General features: G+C 38.6%; 1 long non-coding RNA gene across 1 annotated transcript; it reads right to left on the reverse strand.

Moving 5' to 3' along the window:
• Nucleotides 1-308: 308 nt before the first annotated feature.
• Nucleotides 309-10,478, reverse strand: LOC108639702. The gene is made up of 3 exons (XR_001920669.1): nucleotides 10,367-10,478; nucleotides 6,849-6,885; nucleotides 309-2,161 (listed from the first exon to the last, which is right to left on the reverse strand). It is a non-coding gene; the product is annotated as an uncharacterized LOC108639702 (long non-coding RNA).
• Between the last annotated feature and the right edge of the window lie 11,010 nt (nucleotides 10,479-21,488).

The following is a 21,488-nucleotide window of genomic DNA, read 5'->3' on the forward strand; positions in this document are numbered from 1 at the left end:
ATACAAAAAAGTCATGAGGCTTCCATCGCTCATCACTTTGCAAGCTGATTTTCCCTGAATTTTTCATCCCTGCTTTCTGTTTTCTGTCAAGTAAGAGAATTCTTTAAAGAGACCAAGGTTGCTCATTCAAACTCAGCCTCAGGGCAGCTTCCTGAATAAAACTTAGACCCTCATATATTTTACTAACAATTTATTCTACATCACTAGTAGATGATTACCTTTGATACATAGTTTAAAAAAAACCCAAGGTTTTGGTCTATAATAATTTACAAAACTTTCAGTTTGAATTAAAGATAACATGATCATGGAAAAGCAGCTGAGGATCACAAAGCTTATAAATTTTTAAACACTCTCTATTTTCAAAGTATAGACAATGTATTTTTATATTATCTTTGTGTAAATCTATATGGACAGCAATCATGGTTTCATTTGTCTATGTAAATAAAATAGTTACTGTTAAGATATGTATGATTCCATATATCTACCTTATTTTCTTATACAGGATTGGACAGAATAATGCATGTGGAAAAAATGAGTAATGACATAGAGTAAAGGAGAAAAGAGTGAAAGCGATATATAGTTGCAACTTTCATTTTTGATGCATAATTATAACTTTCATTTTGAGAAGAATGAATAATTCATTTAATGGCTACACATCTGTAGATGCCTAAGTAATACAACCAAGTAATTACACACCATGTAAATAGAGCAGGAAATAGCAGCATAGTTGCAGTAAGTTAACTGCTACTTTTGCATTCACCAACATTCGTTCTACCTTTGTTAAAGCGATGTGTGTGTGTGTGTCTGGTCCAAGTAAAGGACCCTTCCTTTCAGATTCTGAGTTTGTGCCTGGCTCAGGTTGTAAAAGCTTAAAAGTTTCTTTCAAGTGACTGTTTTTTAGTCTGTGTAAAACCAATTTTATGGTCAATGCCTAATTTTCTTTCGACGCGGTCTTCTAAAAAACAAAGCAGAAATTGTTATCTCAACTAGCACCCACAATACCTGTTTCCAGCAACTGAACAAACTAATTATTCCATCTTGGTGATCAATTTTTCACTTGATACAATGGAAGTCTGATCTTTCAGTCTTGACATTTCTGGGTTTTATCCCTAGTAGTGATTGGCTCCTGTGTGTCTGTGTGGATGACAGGTTCAGCCAACTAAAAATTCAGGCATTTACATTTATGAATATTGTTAATGTTCTCCACTGTGGTTTTTCCAGCTGGGGATAAAAATATTTAGCACATAATTTCTTGGAAATTAGGCAGATTTGCACATCACGGATTCAGCACTGCAAATTACTAGCCATCCTCCACACTGAGCTCTTCCATCTTCCTGGGAAGGCAGTGACAGTCTTGTGTTATGAGCAACTACAGGACTGTGCCCTTTGCTTTCTAGCAAATTAACTTCACAGAGACACTGTTTCCCTTTCTTCTAAGCTGGCTGCTGACCTTTAGCCATATTATCTGCTGAAAAGTAGTTGAAAATATGAGCTAAAATATGCGTATCATGTCTTTCAATTTATATGGAATAAAAAAATCAAAGGAAGCTAAAACTTCTCAAAGCATTAGCTGTACCACACTCCGGCTGCTATTGAGTCTGAGTAACTTAGTTATTTGAATGCTGTTAAATAATTAATCATTCTTTCTCATGTCTGTTTTCCCACTCTGTGTTTCCAATTAAACTCTATAGAACACAGATATCTTATGTAAAATTTGTTCTTTCAGTAATAAGCACAAATGAATGCAAAAATCTTGGAAACTGGTTGGATTGGTGAGTAATCCTGTACAAGCATGAGCTGTATCATTCCTTCTTTAACAGCTGAAACAAGTTTAGAGGAAGATAAATTCATTGTCATTCTTGCTTTGAATGCACCAGGTACCTTGTTACCTTTTATGTAAATATTTTCCAAGCCAAATCACTGTAGAAAGGAACATAAAAGTGACCTGAGAGCGCTTCACCTATTGTGCCACTGTGGTCACTGCTGTAATTCATGGAAGAAACTAAAAAATTTTATTTATTTTAGTTTTAATAACACTTCTGGGGGAGTCAGTGGTACTTCTGAGCCATAAGGTGTGGAGTCTCCTGTCAGTGGATGATGCTTTATATGAGGAAATTAGTCTTGGGTCTCCTCATTGGTATGGCCATTCCTTCTGGTAACACTGAAACCAGACAAAAAAAATTAAAACAAAAACCCAATAAATCCGACACTTCATTCCTCTGAAAAGCAACATATTTTTTTTTTTTTAGTTGAATCATGAACACTCACAATCATGAACAGAAAAGAATGTCTGTGGGGGTATCTTTTAGTAATGCACATCATGACTGATCTGTTTATGAGCATCACTCAAGAGTTATACTAGGAAGGCCAAATCTTGTATCCTGTAACTCAATTTTATTTTGAGATAACCTCCTTCATTTCTCTGATCTTCTCATGTAATTGTCCCTATTAAAAACAAAGTATTAAAAAATCCATACCAGTGGCTATAGTGAAAACAATATGTAAAGATGTACATTTCCCTGAATTATTTCTATGCATGCTTAGGAAAAAAGAGCAAATAGAAATAGAAGAATATTCCATCAGATGGAATAACTGAAATTCATTTGTCAGGTCAGGACTTGTAGTTTTCCATATTCAGGTTTGCTAACACTTGCATTCATATTTGTCTCATTTTGAGGTAATAAAGGTAAAAGGAAGGAAGCTGTACACAAAGGCTGCCATGCACTGGTGGCATGCTTTTCATATTTCTCTATTCCTAAACAAGGTTAGTTCACTGAAAGCCATAGTCAGTATTTCTGCATTCATCAAATTAGTATCAATTGTGCTTCAATAAAGAGCAAATCAGGAAATCTATCCAAGTTCTTGCTGACAATCACAGTCTGCAAATACTCAGCAACATCAGTTTTATTGCTTTTATTGAAATTAATTTAATCTTTATACTCTAATTTAACTATTTCCTGAATTTATGTATGCAATTTTGATGTCATACATGTGAAATAGTTTTTTTCTGCCCACACAGAAGTAGAATAAACAAACCCATAGTAATTTATAATGAGTATCACTCCGTGCATTCAGCAGATCTGAGTCTGTAAAGCCACAGTGGCTGCTCTCCTGAAAACAGAGACCTATTTCCTCATTTTGAAAGCAAATGAAGCATGTCTTGAACATAACAGAATTGTGTTACCTGTTTTTTGTGTGTTTCCTTCTGACAAAAGCCCCCTCCATTTCTTCCCAGCTGGGATGCAGCTCCATAGTCACTCAAGGGGACGGAGGTGGCTGGTGCTGTTTTATGGTTTGCCCAGGTTTGGTGTAAGTGTTAAATTTAGTCTCAGAACACTTATTGGATCTAACTTCATCTCAGAACACTCATGGGATTGAACTCCTTGGGAGTTTTATGCAGGGGATGATGTTATTCCTGAATCCCAGTAAGAATCAGAGGTCAGAAAAACTCAGCACTAACAAGAAAGATGCACTGGGAATTAGCAGAATTAGCTGAGAATTAGCTGGGAATTTTTGGGTCTGAAATGAATTTTGATGCTTTTTCAGTGTTAATATTTATTCTTAAGCAGTGATTAAGAACAGATTTCCAAGGCTCCATGCTAAGACAGTTAAGTCTCTCAGCCCTAAGTGACACCTGGGCTCCCTCTTTTACCTTTGGGCTTTGCATCCTTTCCCCAGCTCTGAGCAGCAGTGCTGTTTATTTCCTTATAGACTTCTCTTGGGGCCAATACTGCTTTCACAGGAGGCTTCAGAACGACTTCCAGTGAATGATCATCTTTTTCAGTTTCTTTTTCTGGTTTTGAGAACACCCCAGCCTCTAGAGGTGGAAAGATCAATTCTGATATTTTTGACAGCAATTTATTCTGTTCAGGTGCTACTAAAAGTTCTCAGAAAGAGTTTATAATTACATTATGGTTTTGGTTCTAGTGATGTTTCTGGCAGTGAGGAACAGAGACTTGCTGATTGAAAGGAAACAATTATTCCCTCTTCCTTTCTCCAAGAATCCTGTTTCACCCTTCACAGGGAGTACACAGTGGGTCACAGCAAGTCTGGCTCTTCACTTTATGCATTGTTTAAGGACAATCAGAGCTGAGCTACTGCTCTGCTCCCAAAGCTCATCCTAACTCTGGGGCTATATTTTTGGTAGTGCAAGAAAGAGGTTGACAGGCAGCAAAGCCATTCCCTGTCCCTGTGCAAGCAGCAAAGCCATTCCCTGTCCCTGTACTTGTGTACCAAAGGAATTAAGAAATATTAATAATAGAAATGTTATTTTTTGCCATAGGCAGGGTGGTGTTTCTAACTGTGGTGCTGTGGTGCTGTAGTTTTATGACTCAGTTTTTGTACTAAGGGGAGAACTTGACATTTAGCCCAATATTGAGCTACTTTTCTTTTTTTTTTTTTTTGGAGGAGACTGAGGGGAAGAGGAAGTTATGGTTGATTATCTCGTATTTTTGTATGATGTGTCATAAACTGAGATAAGAAGTTTGTAGTAACTATGTATTACAAGTCTGGCACGGAGTTGCATGTTAGAAATCAGTAGCATCGTAGCATTCATCACCTTATTACAAGCCTGGACAGACTGTGAGTGACAAAGTTAAAAAGGTAGTTTGAAGTTTAAATAATCAAAAGCAGACTGCTGTAAGTACAAAAGGTGCAACGAACAACCAAACAGACTTCATCTTTTAAAGATTCTGAATTTCAAGGTCTAGTGTCACTATACAGGTTCACTGGTGCAGTCATTTAAAGTAAAAGATTCCTGAATAATTCCTCAAACTCATCTTATGCCTTCTGCACATTTTAGAAAACTAATTTTTCAGGCATCGTGCCTTAAAAATACTCTGATTTAAAAAAAAAAGGTTTATAAATGGTCTAATTATTAATAGTATTGGGCTCAGTAATAGCACAACTGGCTAAAATGTTGGCATTGCCACATTGCCAACAAACTAATCCCCCAAAATTGTAGTTGAAGTACTGTTGACATCACTTAGCAAATCTAGTCCAGGATCAGAAGGAAACATGAAAACAGGACACTTATTATCAGGAAAATTAAAATTATGAGTTCTAGTTCAATTTACTATTTGCAAAATCATATTTACATTACTGATATGGTTTGAAGCTGGCTCCCTGCCAAGTCCTCAAACCTCACCACAAGACTCCCCCCACCCCCACAAACCAAGGGAGAAGAGGGAAAAAAACCAAAAAGAACTGAAACGAGTGAGAGAGGTAGCTAAAGCAATATATATAAATATATTTACACTTATATTACAGTTATATACAATTGAAATATATATACAATTTCAAAAGGGAAAGGGAAGGGGGAAGGGAAAAAGGAACACAAACAAAATAAAATATACACGATCAATAGCCCAAGATCTAGCAACTAAAAGAATTAGCAAAAGACTATCTTACTACTCTCCTTGGGACAGTGGAAAGTCATGATGGAACAACCGCCAGCAACCTCCGCCTCCCAGGGTCAGCAAGGCCTTACCAGGCCTCACTCCCCAGACACGGCAGACTCAACAGCAGGGAAACCCGCACCTCCAAAGCCACCAGAAGTAAAGAGGGCTGAAGGCCTCTCCTCCTTTCTTCTTATACCCCGGCTTACGTAAAAATCGTAGGGAATACCGGGTAAATCTGGGCACTTCCTTGGTTACAAACTGGTCACCAAGGAAGGCCTAGACTAAACTACCACAATTACTATATATGCCTCTGCATCTTATGCTTAGATTACTATTACAGCTTTTTAAGCAGCACATGATTTAAAATCATATGGGTCACAGGAAGTGAATATTCATCACAAAGTGAGATGAAATATGAGGTTTCAGTCTCTAGCTTTAGTGGTCTCATGCATATTTTTCATTACTTTATTCTCAGTTCTAGTTGTAAGAGTAAGATCTAACACATTCTGTTTGCCTTGTGCTAATATGTAATAAAAGTTTCGAAGCAATTTCAGCATTATGAATGCTTCTTGTCAGTATTTTGTCCAACAACTTAAAGCAGTAAAAACTTATTATACTGCATTGCTTTCTTCCTTCTTTGGATTTTTTTTTTGGTAATTTTCCAGACTGCCTTTAATATGCAACAGGCAGTTTGCACATGGCTTTTCATTTTCTAGCTCTTTTGATACAGCCTGCTGTTTCATGGGTGTTCTTACATTTTCTGTAGCTCTAAAACTTTTCTGTTCTGAAAGTGCTTTGTGAATATCTTAATTTACAGACAACCATGTAGGGAGGCATTTTTCACTTGTGGGTTAAAAAAAGAAGAATAGAATTTCTAATTAATTGTTTGTATTTTTTTCCCCCAGAATTCTTAGGATTTTTCCAAGAAAAACTTAGTACGTTTGAGATGACCTGAAGCTCTCTAAAGTCAGTGGAAAGATTTTTGTTGATTTTCAAGGGCTTTGGATCATAGTATATTTGTTCAATAGACATGCAAGAAATGTATGTGACTTAGAAAAGTCTGGGAATCCAAAGATGTGTAGGTTTATACTTTCAAAGTACCCTGAAAGGGAAAAGAAAAAAAATCTACACTTTTGATGTTGCCAAGAGTGAAATATAACTGGAAACTGAAAATTATTTAATTAATGCAGTTCACTTTGTTGTAGACAAAAGGGGGTTACTGCACATCACCTCAACAGGACAGTTTTAAAAGTAGTTAAATGCTAGGTTCCAAGGCAATTTCATTTTCTTATTGTAGTGACCAAATTTAATGCTTGAATGTGCCCTAGAAATAGTCATCCCAAGGCAATTTTATATTCTTGTTGTTGTGAATTTTTGATGCATGAATCTGTCCTAGAAATAGTGCTTGGAACAGAACACACATCAAAATTAAAAAAAAAAAGTACTTACTCTCATTTCAGACACCACTTGGAATGTAAATTGCAATCTGGAGGAGGCAAAAATGGATAATTCAGCATAGAAAGAGTCAATTTAAATTGCTTATTTTTATGGATTCCTTTGGGTATTGGAAGATTTAAAGTTACAGGAGAAAAGGAAAGAAGAAGAACAAAATGTTATGGAAAATAAATAGTACATCCCTCGATAAAACTGATAAGACTTCAGATGTTTTAAATGAAAGCAAACTATATTTGAAGAAAGTGGATTGTTTAAATATAGTTTATCCTCTTTAAATGCATAAAGTTATAATTACATAGTAAATCTTAATCAGATAAATGATCTGTGTTAGGTGATTTGTAAAAGCTGAAAACCTGTACTACTATATGTTTCCTTTCTGACTGTATAATAATTTTCCGTTTTACAATAGAATTTTATCATACTGAAGGTGAATTTAAGCAGAGGAAAAGAAGGCAAAGGAAATAGAAAATTGCTTCTGTTGCTCACACAGAATAAATAAAAAATGCACTTGTTATGCTTTTCTCCCCCCTCCCCAAAAGAAATATTCTGCAAGGCTTTTGAGATGCGAGTTGCAAAAACACAGTATTAAGATAGTTACATGATTTACATGGGCAAGTTCTAGTTCACATATTTAACTATTATAAAATTCTTATTTTCTTTTAGGTGGATGTTGCGCTCTGGATTAAGCTATAAACTGCCCAGAGAGGTTAAATTTTTATTTAAAACTTTTTAAAAGCCTTTTGGTTTGTTATAACCTCTAATTAGCATCTGGAGAAAGAGTCACACACTCTTCTCTAGGAGAAAGGCTTTTTAATTTAGTGAGAAAATAGGATATTTTGGCAAAAAGTATTTACAGGAGTAAAATACAACCAGGAAAAAAGCATTTCACTAAAACATTCAGCACAAAGATCCATTCCACAGGAAACACCCACTAAAATAATTCATATAGCAGCTTTAGTAAAACACAGTTCACTGGTTTTAAGTTACCCACAAGAGAAAGAAAAGAGTAAAAGAAAACAGATTAAAAGGGGTAAAGAGAAAAGAAAGAGAAGCAGAGAAAGGAAAGGGGGAAAAAAATGGTTGCCGACAAGATTTGATGATGCACATGGTACCAGCTAGAGAGGGAGAAGAGAGAGACAGGGAGACCACATGGAGACCTGTGTATTTCTAGAGTTCAGTTTTCCCTCCCAGGCAGGTTATCCCACCAGCGCTTTCCAGCCCCAGCTGAGTTGTGCTGTAGCCAGTCACAGGCTGCAGGGGTGTGTTGTGGGCGAGCTGCCAGGCAGCTCTGCCTTGACTGACAGCCCGACTGACAAGGCTGCAGGGCCTTCAGCTCTGCCACGTGCTCTGCGCGGGCTGCAGGCCTCGCCTTCAGCTCTGCCCGATGTGCAGCCCTTACCATGGACCTGCAGGTCCAGGGCCAGCCCCTCCACACATGCACACACACACTCTCACAGTGAGTTGGTTCCGACCCGTATCAATAATTCCATGAGATTCGGATCCAGGATCTCACAGTGGACTGTTCCAAATCAATTCATTGCTTTTCTTTTGCTGTTCACCCATTATATTACTTTTGCTGTTCACTCATTATATTACCTTCTGTTTTGGCCTATGGTAAGATGCCAGGGAGACAGTTCATGACATTGCAGTTTTAACTACAAAAAAATATTCCAACAAGGTGACCTTTCTTGAGAGTTTAAAGGACACACAAACCGCAGTTTGTCACGAGAGAATTTTTCCATGAAAATTATTTGAATGGGTCTAAGGCTGATTTAAATATATGTATTTGGCTTGCAATTAGAATTGTTCTATTGGACTAGTACAGAATGATCAGGAAAAATAAAAAATAATCTGTACCTTTCATGCGTTGTGCATCTCCTTGGGCATTAGAAGGTCCCAGTGTAAATGTCTGTGACAGGTTAGAGACCTGAAAATGTCTCTCAAAAAAAGGCACCTGATCTATTCCTACAAATTCTCTTAAAATAAAATATATCACACTCTAGAAATGCTCTCTGTTTGAATACAGGAGACCAGGGTGATGATTTTACATGTAAGTTCCCACACTCATTAGTTATTAGTGTAACATTTCAGGTGTTGTACAAGGAACTTGCATCTCTGAGATATGAGGATAAATAAATGAGGATTGGTTTCTTTATTGCACCTAAAATTGTTTTCAGGAAGTCTTTTTTTTCTATTCGAGTAGTTCATATTGGGTTTCCTCTAACTGGAATAATGACAAATTATCTGAGTGTGTTCTCCTCTGGCATAGATGCCTTGTTCCAAGACAAGGATCATTCACTTTTGGAAGGGTGAGTAAAAGCATCATGATGCAGTTACATGCTAAGATAAAATCCTAAAGTAGATCCACAGGTGTTTTGTTGCTTTATAATTGTTCATTCTGCAAGGCCAAAGGCTGTGAGTGCTCTGCAAGACTTTGTCCTCTTCAGTGTAAATCACACAGACATGAGAGTCTACAAAGACTTTTAAACTATTAGGAGGAAGTTTGCTTGCTGCTCAAATTTATTTGTGAGTATGACTTAAGAGCTAAATACACCTGATGCTGTTACTAATCACAGGAGTAAATCCTATCATTATCCAGTAAGAAAATTCTCCAGATGATCTCTTGTCTTTTTAAACATGCATTGACTAAAGTGCCACAAGCACTTTTGTTAAATAGAACAGAAGTGTCTGCACAGATACTTGATCTGTTATGCTTCCCTCTGCCTTTATTACCTGCATTTCTGCATCTGAGCTAGTTGTCCAGAATTTCTTTAGTGGAGAAAAATAGCACCCTTGAAGTGCAAGCTCCCTCAATTAACCTTAATTTTCTTTCCTGCATGCCTCCAACTACCTCCAGTTTTATGGATTAGGTCCATCCCACAGAGTCAGTCATGTTATCTGTTTCCCAACTCACGCCTTCACTTTTTATCTAGGGGCTTAATTACGGATGTCTGTACACAAAAGTGATGCCTCTCATTCTTAGGGACTTTAAATAACAATTCTGTGGCTTTCCTTCCTTTCCATTGTCTCTCCAGCCACCCATTTCCTTCACCACATTTTGCAGGGCCAGGCTGCTCCAGGTCCATGAGATGTTACGTGTCTGTCAGTGTCATAGGTTTACTTGTTCTAAAAAAAAAAAAAAAAAAGTGGATTTTTTTTCTTTTCCCCTGCATCCTTTTGAAAGAGGGATATTGAAGGAGGGAGGGGGAGGGTAGTTCTTTTGGCTGGAGTGATTGACATACACAAAAGAACTAACTACCAGGCCTGCATTCCAGACTGATGGCTGTCAGAAGACTGTGGGGGGAGGTTAGTTTTTCCCCCTCTCCTTGGGAAACAGCAGGCACTTCACTTTTGCCCTAATTGAGGCAAGGTGTGTTGGAGGGGTCCAAGGTTCACTTTGTTTTTAGGCCTGGTCATCTGACTGTTTTCTGGCCCCAGTTTGCCTTCAATTTTCCTGCGCCCTGTTCTGCCCCCAGCCCAGACCTGCTTGGACTTCATCAGTCTTGACCCACCTGCAGAGGAACCTTTTGGGGAGGAGGCCACCCTTTCTCTCCTCCACTCCCGTGTTGGCAGAGGCTTGTGCCCATCGATGATGGGGGGAAGTCCTAGCCACAGCCAGTTGCAGACAGCATGAGTTTCGTGGGAAGAGCCCCCTTTTTCCTCTGTTCCCCTTCCCCTTCTTCGTGTGTGTGGGGAAAATCACCATCGTTGCCTTCTCCCACATACCGGGGCCCCACACAGTGACCGCCAGAGCCCAACAGCCGCCCTGCTGACCAACACCGAGCAATGCAGGCTCTGCTCCTCCAGTGATCCAACAGCGTCCCCTCCTGATCGTGGTTTTAATTGTACCAAAAGGCAGAAAGTACTGAACTGTTTCCGTTTTGAAGGGGGTTTTTGGGTACCGGATTATTGTTTGGTTGTTTTTGTGTTCTTTTGTTGTTCTGGCAATACACATATATCCTCTAATAAAGGGCTGTTATTTTTTCTTTCTCCATACTTCCTCAGTTGGAGCCTCTTAATTTTGGATTTATAATTGCTTAGAGAGAGGAGTTTGGTCTTCCTCATAACTCCTCCTCCTTAGCAAAACACTTCAGTCTCATTAAACTGATACAGTCAGAGATGGTCCTGTTCTTGTTCTTGGACAAAAGAGAGCTGAAGAGGTATTTTATGGATAAGGCATTTTGTGCTGATGAGCTGGATGTCAACAAGAGCAGCTGTACAGTGAGCAATTTCTTTCACTACCACCTGCATTAACTGCTTAATCCAAGAGCAGTAGCCTGCTTTGACAGGCAATGGGGAGCAGTATCATGCTAAGGTTATATGCAGAACATTAAAGCTGTGAGGATCAAATTACTTATTTATTTACTTATGTATTTACTTATTTGCAGCCGTCACTTTAATTTTTTTCTTGCAACAATTTTGTTCTGTGATGTGAAGTTTATTTCACTTTTCAAAAAACAAAACAACAATCCATCAAAGAAACTGGAATATAAAATGTAGGCAACAAGAAGGAACAAAATTAGTGGTGCTGCTGATTTCTGTTGGTACAGTGGGAAGCTGATAAGTAGAATCAAAAAAGTTGCTGCGGAAAAAAAAGTAAGTTAACCAGGTGTAGCATTGCCCAGTTCTGTCAAATTTGTGGGGTATGGAGGTTGCATGAAATTTTGACCCTCAATAAGAGTTTCCCAGATTTGCTAATTACACACAGAGCTATGTAACTGTATTTGAAAAATGCAAAAAAAAATTAAGAAAGGAAAAAAAAAATTATTAGTTTTTCTCTGTATGACTTTTGCATATGACACTTCTTCATGTTGTTAATTTTAATGTGAAAATGGCATTAAGTCTATTTTTCACTCTTTTCTACACGTTTCTAATTCAGTTATAGGACTGGAATTTTTTTAACTTGTATTTCCAACTGCAATCAATTTATTCAACAAAATTCCATTAGTATAAAATATAAATTACTTTAAAATATTTTTGTATTTTGTTAACATCAAATTTTCTGTTAAAATCTAATGGCAAAACATTTATGTTTTAAAAATGCACCTCCAATTTCTCAGAAAGTTGCCCAGTTTCACTGCAGGGAGATTAATGGTGTAAATTACAATCATGATGTATGACAACCTGGAGAAACTAGCTAAAAACTGAAATCTGTGCAGTGTGGCATGAATCAGTAGATGAACTTGGAAAACCCCTTGACTTGGAAAGCTCTTTGGTTTTCCAGTCTATTTTTTTTTTTAAATATTGTGAAGAGATATTTTCACAGATGTTCACAGAAATGGTGACTTTGTAGGTAATTATATTTCCTTTCTGACAATATCTATGTTACTTATCCCCTTATCATACTTTCTGAATAGCATGCAGTCCTAAATACTCTTCTAATGCTCTGCTGAGGTGAGATAGTTGGTTGTCATCATCTGCCTCCTGACAATAAACCCATGGGTAAGAAGTTACATCTACTGAGAAATGACAATTTGTGGGTTTGCCAAATTTTATTTTTCTTAATTTTTCTTTTCAAACACAGAGAAAGTAAGCCAGACAGACCTCAAGGAGCATTGGACAATGCTCTCAGGCATGTGGTGGGATTGTTGGGGTGTCCTGTGCAGGGCTAGGAGTTGGACTCGATGGTCCTGGTGGACCCCTTCCAGCTCAGCATATTCTGTGATTCTATGAAAAGTGTTAAAGAAAAAAAAATCAAAGGAAACTTAGTTTTTGCAGGGTGGTATATTCAGGGAGCAGCATGAAGAGGCATCAAGGCCTTCTTCTGATCCAAGAACCGCACTGAGTGTTATGCTCCTCTGCAATACCGCTGTTTAAACCTGATTCCAAAGCCCATCCCTGCCTGTGTAATAAGTTGGCAAAGATCACAGGAATGCTTATGTGCCTGCCTGATCAGTGATTTCTACACTTTCCAGTCAGCAGGAGAGGAGGTTTTTGCTTCTACCCACTCAGAGCGTGACTGGTTTTGATGGAGCTTTCACAGCAAAAATCAGTTGAATATACAGCATAAGATAAAAAAGTGAAAGGACCCAGGGCTGGGTGGTTGCTAATCTTCATGTGTAAGACTGAGGAGGTGACTTAGTCTGACCCTGTCTATTAAATGCAGTCTCTTGATGTACTTCATTAACTGGATTCCTGGCTGGGGTTAGGATTTGAATAGAGAATCCATTTTTAGTTTCTTAAATTATGCCCTGCTTTCTGCACTGCTTCCTTTGCCAGAGCAGTGACTTAGCCTTCCATGCTAAGACTTTGACTACTTTATTTGCAGTTTATTCTTGACATAAAAGAATGTATTTAAAAGAATCCTCAAGACAAAGTGCATTCCTATAATTTCAATTTTCCCTCATGTTTTGGCTTTGTAATACCTAAAACTGTTATGAGGAGTACAGGTCTAATTAAGAACTTCCCCAAAGGCAAGTTGTATCTTAGTATTTACTTCAGTTATTTGTGGTAATAGTGCCACTTGCCTTTTGTTTTGTTTCTGAGAGGTTAGCTTTAATATTTCAGAACTGCAGAATGAAAAAATCAATTAACATCTCCTGATACTGTAAATTAGAGAAAGATAAAATGTAAGATGAGAAGAAACCCAGACTGATGTTTCAACAGTTTACCTGTACCACACCAGGGAAAAGATTGCTTCAGGGGAAAAACTAAATACATTTCTATATGCTGAAATCAGAAATCTGAATGGTGAAACAACTAGTTTTTGATCATGCAGGTCAGAGCAAGCTTCTTCTGTTGAATATTGATAGTACTTAAAAATATCTATATGTTTATAGCACATTTTATTGATGTTTTTGTGATAGCTGTATCATCAGAGACATATTTGATTCTTTGGAACTCTGATAGTGAATAATGAGAAGACTCCAAAAAGTCTTTGACATTAAGTGCATGTTTTTTGTGTAATACCTATTTATGGCCTTCATGTTTAAGATGTAAGTTAATGTAGTTATTGTGGGTAACCAGAATAATTTTTCAATAAAAATTGGCATATCGAAGACCGATGATACCAGTGGAAAAATCTGCAAGAGAGCAAAGCATTTGACTTTTGACAGGAGCCGAACAGGAATTTAGAAGCAGCTGATGGTCAGTCATACTTGATTTTCCCTTTGGTCAGCTCTGACTGAAATAAAAACCACAAAGAAATCTAAGAAATTAAAGAAAGGGCTTGCAGTCTTATGAAGAAACCCAGTTCTTTAGTGCTCTTCTCAAAGGGTGATCTTACCCCAAATATATACATAATTTTCATCTTTCATGTACTTTGTCCTACTTCTTACTCCTAAGGAAAGTATTGTGTTCCTTTCTGTGTGCAGTACGACTATGAATGAGCTGATCTGTTTGATGTCAGCAGCCATCAGGGCCTCATTCTACACTGAAAAGGAACTAAAGTGGTTTTCCAAGGTCCTCTTCACTACCTATTTTACCTGATCAGAGGAAGGTGCCCACTGGGTCTTGCTTTAACAGTTTGTCCTCATGCAATCTCAGACTCAGTAATCTCAAACTTCAAGATTTTCTTGGTGCCTAAAGCACTTTTACTGGTGCTTTACCTAAACAAGTTTACATGGGCTATTTAATTCCTGTGTTACTTGTGATGTATATCAAATTATTGATGTAAAAATCTCTAGTTTTAAATAAAATTGTCAATTCTGAATGAAAATGAAAGATGCCAGTGGCAAAAATCCTCAAAAATACTAGATAGATTAATTACATACTTAAATGTTCAAAAGGTTTTTTTTTATTTTTGTAAATATTTAATTGTCTATTATGAATGTTTATTCAGAAATCAAAACTGATACAGACATGCAATCTACACATGATATTTTAAAAGCGAGAGAAGAATCCAGTCAAAGCGTTTGAGATCTTGGCAGAACGTTAGGAAACATTCTGGAGGAACCTGGGAGACGCCGGGTGACTGCAGAATGTTGGTGGTACCATCATGGACTACAGAGAAACATGAAAATTTACATTTTTGAATCATGCCTAATGTGACCAAAGGAAAAAGCTGAAAAAAATCCCTTTAATCTTTTATGTGCTCAGGTTATTATAAAAAGAGATAAAATTGATTGGAGAATTCTGTTTAAGGGGATAATTTGCAATGATGCTTTACTGGCTATTATGATTACAATTCTAATTAAAATACTTAAATATGGCATATGTAAATAATTATGGAGGCTAGAGAACATAAGCTAACAATGCAACTGACTGAAATAATGGGCACAGGAGAACTGTGCATCCTATAAAGAGAGGTGGGGATGGAATTTGGTATATACGCTTTTGATCTGTATGTATTAGATCTAGGGGAAAGGGCAATTTTTCTCAGGTAGTTTCATTTTTTTTTCTTCATGTCTTTAATCACTATCTTGCTGCTAAACTTTGCAGGAATCTCCAAACATTCCCTTTGTTTTAGAACGCATGAAAGAAGTCCTGTAGAAGTGGAAAACTGGTGTTATTCTTCAATCTTTGTACTTTCAATGTATTTTTTTCTCCAGCTTTTTAAAATATTTGTTTAACCTGGAGTGTAGTGTTCTTGCAGAGGCTCAAAGCTGTGATATTGATTAACTACAAAGCAGGCTATTCTGGTAGTAGTCCATTCTGCCTCAGAGCAGGAAGCATTGGAAACCTCTTGAGGAAGTGTTGAGCATGACTATAGAGATTTAAGTGGTATGAAAAAAAAAAAAGAAAAAAAAAGATTTTGTTGTTCCTTATCTCAGCTGAACTGATACTCTGTAAAACCTCTACGCTGGACTTCTGAAGGGCAGATTTTGGCCTATTCAGAAGACTATCTCAAAGTGTACCCTGGGAAACAACCCTTGAAAACAAAGGGTCCAGGAGGGATGGACATGCTTCAAGAAGGAAGTCTTGAACACACAGGAGCAGGCTGTTCCAGTGTGCCGAAAGGCAAGCCAGTGGGGAAGATGACTGGTCTGGCTGAAAAGGGAGATTTTGAAGGAAATTAGGGCGAAAAAGAGAGCCTACCGATTATGGAAAAAAGGACTGGCTATTTAAGAAGAGTTTAGGAATACAGGTAGGTCATGTAGAAAGAAAATTAGAGAGATGAAGGCACAACTTGAACTTAATCTCGCCACTTCTGTGAAGGATAAAAAAAGTCCTTCTACAGATACATCAATAGCAAAAGGAGGGCAAGGAAAAACCTCCATTCTTTGTTGGACATGGGGGGGAATATAGTTATCAAAGATGAGAAAAAGGCTGAGGTATTTAACACCTTCTTTACCTCGGTTTTCAACAGTAAGACAGGTTGTCCTGTGGACAGGTTTGCTTCTGGAGCTTGTAGAAAGAGATAAGAATCTGAATAGCCCCCCTGTAATCCAGGAAGAAACAGCTGGTGGCCTGCTGAGCCACTTGGATCCCCACAAGTATATGGGACCAATATTTGGTCCCATATACCAACATGATTCCTGCATCACCAAGGGTGATGAGGGACCTGCTGGAAGAGCTCACCAAGCCACTCTCCACCATTTACCAACAGTCCTGGCTCACTGGGGAGGTCCCAGATGATTGGACATTGGTGAATGTCACGCCAATCCACAAAAAGGGTTGGAAGGAGCATCCGGGAAACTACAGGCCTGTCAGCCTGACCTCAGTGCCTGGCAAGGTTATGGAGCAGATCATCCTAAGTGCAATCACACAGCACCTACAGGATGGACAATGGATCAGACCCAGCCAGGATGGGTTTAGGAGAGGCAGGTCCTGTCTGACCAACCTGATCTCCTTTTATGACCCGGTGACCCACTTGGTGGATGAGGGGAAGGCTGTGGATGTGTCTACCTCGACTTCAGCAAAGCCTTTGAAACCGTCTCCCACAGCACACTCCTGAAAAAGCTGCAGCCCATGGCTTGGACAGGGGCACTCTGTGCTGGGTTAGGAACTGGCTGCAGGGCTGGGCCCAGAGAGTGCTGGTGAATGGTGCTGCATCCAGTTGGCAGCTGGTCACTAGTGGTGTCCCCCAGGGATCAGTGTTGGGCCCAGTTTTGTTTAATATCTTTATTGATGATTTAGATGAGGGGATTCAGTCCACCATCAGCAAATTTGCAGATGACAGCAAGCTGGAGGAGAGTGTTGATCAGCTGGAAGGCAGGAGGGCTCTGCAGAGGGACCTGGACAGGCTGGAGAGTTGGGCTGATTCCAACAGGATGAGGTTCAACATGGCCAAGTGCTGGGTCCTGCACTTTGGCCACAACAACCCCCTGCAGCGCTACAGGCTGGGGACAGAGTGGCTGAAGAGCAGCCAGGCAGAAAAGGACCTGGGAGTTTGGATTGACAGGAAGCTGAACATGAGCCAGCAGTGTGCCCAGGTGGCCAAGAAGGCCAATGGCATCCTGGCCTGGATCAGGAACAGTGTTGGCCAACAGGTCCAGGGAAGTGATTCTTCCCCTGTACTCAGCACTGGTGAGGCCACACCTGGAGTGCTGTGTCCAGTTCTGGGCCCCTCAGTTCAGGAAGGACATTGAGGTGCTGGAGCAGGTCCAGAGAAGAGCAACAAGGCTGGTGAAGGGACTCAAGCACAAGTCCTATGAGGAGAGGCTGAGGGAGCTGGAGCTGTTCAGCCTGGAGAAGAGGAGGCTCAGGGGAGACCTCCTCATTCCCTACAACTCCCTGAAAGGAGGTTGTAGCCAGGTGGGGGTTGGTCTCTTCTCCCAGGCAGCTATCAGTAAGGCAAGAGGGCATGGTCTTAAGCTCTGCCAGGGGAGGTTTAGATTGGATATTAGGAAGAAATTCTTTACAGAAAGGGTAATGAGGCATTGGAATGGGCTGCCCAGGGAAGTGGTGGATTCTCGTGCCTGGAGGTTTTTAAGGTGAGACTGGATGTGGCACTTAGTGCCATGGTCTAGTAATCACAGCGGTAGTGGATCAAGAGTTGGACTTGATGATCTCTGAGGTCCCTTCCAGCCCAACTGATTCTATGATTCTATGATTCTGAGATTTCCTTTTTTTCTCTAGTTCCTTTTGACATTTGGTTCTACCTGCAGAAAAGAGCAGTGCAAACCATTTTAGGGGAGTCATTAAAGCTTAATACAAGGAATGCTCTCATTAAGCAGAGCACTAAAGAAAGCTCTTGCCACTGACATGATGATATTTCTCTAGGACAGTTCATCATGCTCAGAAAACCTTGACTCTGAATTCGTGCTGTCCTAAACACTTGGATTGAGTTAATAATTCCAGCCATGGAGTTCCTTAATGTTATTTTATTTCCTTGATTTTCAACATAGGATCAATTACTCTTTTCTAAGAAGTGCTGTGGTAAATTTGGACTATGATGTTTGCTTTTTTCTCTCCTGTGCTGCATCTGGATTGTAATTGTCTACATTGTGTTTTTATTCAGGCTTTCCATTACTCATTAATATCTTGCTTTGCAATGACTCTTTTAGGGTCCTCCTTCCTTCTGAGATGCATTCACCAACACAGTGATGATTGTTGGCATTTTGAAAGAGTTTGCCACACAGAGTTTTGTCATCTTTGGTTGCCTAAGAAGGTTATCTGTTAATTCAGTAAAGCACCAAAATAAGATGGTTTTGGATCAAGTCAGGCATTTGGGGGGGTGTGATGATTTGTGACTTATGGGCATGTCCTCCTAACTTCACAATTAGTAATCTTAGTCTGTTTGTGGAAGAATAGGAATCTTAGGGCAGTTAGGGAGATAAGGTGAAGAAAAATGGAGGACAGAAATATGTCTTGTGTTGAGGTGCTCAAGTCAATCTGAGATTTATAGTTTTTGTTGTCTTTTAACCACTATTTTTTCCCCAAAAAAGCCTTAAAAATTCATCCAAAATGAGAAACACAAAAAGGGGGATATAAATTAGTGATGGGCAATAATATGTGCATTTTTTACAATATTTGTGGAACACTGTTCAAGAAGTTTTTATAAATATTGAAATACTAGTAAAACTTTAGTGGAAAGTAGTTCATGGGTTTCAAGGAGTCTGTGACATGGAAATATTTCCCCTCAACCTTCTCTTTGCTGGGTTTTACTTCAGCTTTAATCAGTGTCATTCGCCTTCATGTATATATTTATGTTTTGTTAAATTTTCTGGTACCTGTGGCAGTCCCTATATTCTGGACAGTGTACTTGTGGTTTATTTTTCCAATTGCCTTTCTTTTTGGATAAAAAGGTTCATATCATTTTCACAGTCTTTGAATATGTTTTTTGTACGGTGAGGAGCAGACCTGATATGGGAAATGGCACAAGTATGGCCTAGTTTCTCTCTTTCTCTTTGGATATAAATTCAGACTAAAAGACTCCCCCAGAAGCCTGGATTTCTTCCCTGAGTCTGACAGGTATCCAGTTATATTACAGGTGATAGTAACAGAGACAGAGGCTCAGGACTGAAAAGAGAGTGGAACTAGAGAGAAAACTCTGCTTTCTACCCTGAAAAACACGACCTTCAATTTCTTCTTTGCCTGTTTCTCTTCTGTAATCTAAATATTTCCTTTCAATTGAGCTGTTTTCTTCTCCTTCCCTTCATTTTCCAATCATTTTACTGTGTAGCTCCTGACTGAACTGTGAACTGACCTATCTACACTTGGTTTCCTGCTCTCACATAAAAAAGCTTGTGTCCACCAGATTGAAAAGTGCCATTCACCTGTGCTATTTTTCCATATTTGTGCTGCCAGTGCTATCGGATCCATATGTGGATGGGACTGAGATGGAAGATACATCTGTGAGAATGGCAGGGCTACCTGGCCACCCAAGGTTAATCCACTTTCCCCCTGTTAAAATATGTGCCTAAAAACCAGGTCACTGTCTTTGAAACAGACTAAATGCAAACAAAACAATAAACTGAAAATAGCAGTGTTGATTTCCAAACGCTTATGAATGAAGAACAGCTTTCCATTGTTACACAGCTACAGGGACATTATTTTATCATCTTTCATCTAATTTTCTTTCCATCTGCAGATTAAGCATCTGCCAATTGCTATCTAAATGACATGGGTAATGTCCTGACTCTCAAAATCAAAATCAAAAGTACCATGGGACCAGAAAAGCTGTTGCTCTAAGCACATTTCTGCTCTTCCCTGTGTACTCCCCTCCCTACTCTTAACATATTTTCCATTTCATTGTCGCTTCCTTTCAGACAGTTCATCTTTCTCCCTTTGATTGATTGATTTACCTCAAACAGTGCTAATTTTACTTTGTTCACAAACTCAGCTATGCTTTTCACTTTCTCTCATTGTTATCACTGTACTCTATGTGAGAAATAGGAAGGAGGGATAAAAGAAAGGCTGTAGAAAGGAAGAGGAAAGGAAAAGTAAAAGCTGTTTCCCTTTCCCTGCTGTTTGAACCATACTGTCAGCTGGCTCCTAAGGCTGTGGTTGGTTTGGAAAATCAGAGGAGTTTCCTCACCCAGGAGAAAACATTTTTTTTTCAGAAAAATAACATACATAGCACTGCAAGCACATATGGAAAAGTAGAACCTTCTGAAGCAAACAGTCATTTTGATACTATCAATCAAAGCCAGCATGAGGTAAATTTCTATAGTTAATGAACTTTTATAAATAATCTTTGCCTGGTATTATGTTTGATTGGCTTACAACAGCAGAGGGATGGATTCTCAGCCTGAGAGCTGTGATCCTGCAGAATGCTTCAGCAAGTGGGTAAATTCAATTTGGAACATGGATTTGGAAGCACTCCATTTTAACTTCTGAAAACCGAAGTTATACAATATGTATGTTTCTAAGGGGCTGCATAGATTGATCAAATAGGGACAGATGAGATGAGTCTTTCCAAATAGATGCTTTAAAAATGTGTGTGATAGAACACTGCTGTGACTAAAGCATCCAGGGATATCATCACCTAACCAATTTCCAGAAATTTACCACAGATGGTTTAAAGTCAAGAGGGATTCCTTTCTTGTCTCTTTATATTCATGTCTCATTCAGACATCTCTCAGAAGCACTGGGATATTCTAGCAAAAACCGCTGCATGACTATAAAAAAATAAGTTTGGGTGTTTTTTGTGACTTTTTTTAAAATGTGTGAAATTCAATAAAGCATTCAATAGACTTGAAGCCTGCTACTACATCATGTGAAATGCTTCACTTTTAAAACTCTTAATCTGCTCAAGGATGAAGCTCAGTTTAGGTTCTGAAGTGGAGATTGTTTCTCTGTTTAAGACTTTTGTATGTCATGTGTGAGAAAAAGTAAGATCTATTCTGTCTCATTTTCACGGGTTATTCCTGGCAGTACTTGCAGAATCTGATAATTTCCAGAGACACAGTTTTCTGCACCTTAAGTCTTTGTATTCCTGGAATTACATCTTCCTTACACAAGGTGCCTCCCTTGTAAACTGTCTTAGCACTGCTAATAGTCTATGTACTATCTGATATACAATCCCAAATCAAAATGTCACGTGTCTGCTAAAGGGAAATAACTCATACTACAGAGGCTCGTCACCAAATTTTTAGTGGAAGAAATTAAACATTTGCCTGTATTAACCAAAGATTTTATAAATGCATGAAGGAACCTGAATTCACTCATTGAAGTTGAAACAGAGGAAGTATAAAAAGAGTTAAGATGCCCGGATATAGCAAAAAAGAAATAGGAGTTATAATATAAAAATGATATTATTTTAATCAAGAAGATAGAAGGCTTTGATAATAAAATTGATCTGTTGTCTTC

This window comes from Manacus vitellinus, unplaced genomic scaffold (genome assembly GCF_001715985.3).
Source record: "Manacus vitellinus isolate BGI_N305 unplaced genomic scaffold, ASM171598v3 scaffold_23_pilon, whole genome shotgun sequence".
NCBI classification, from domain to species: domain Eukaryota; kingdom Metazoa; phylum Chordata; class Aves; order Passeriformes; family Pipridae; genus Manacus; species Manacus vitellinus.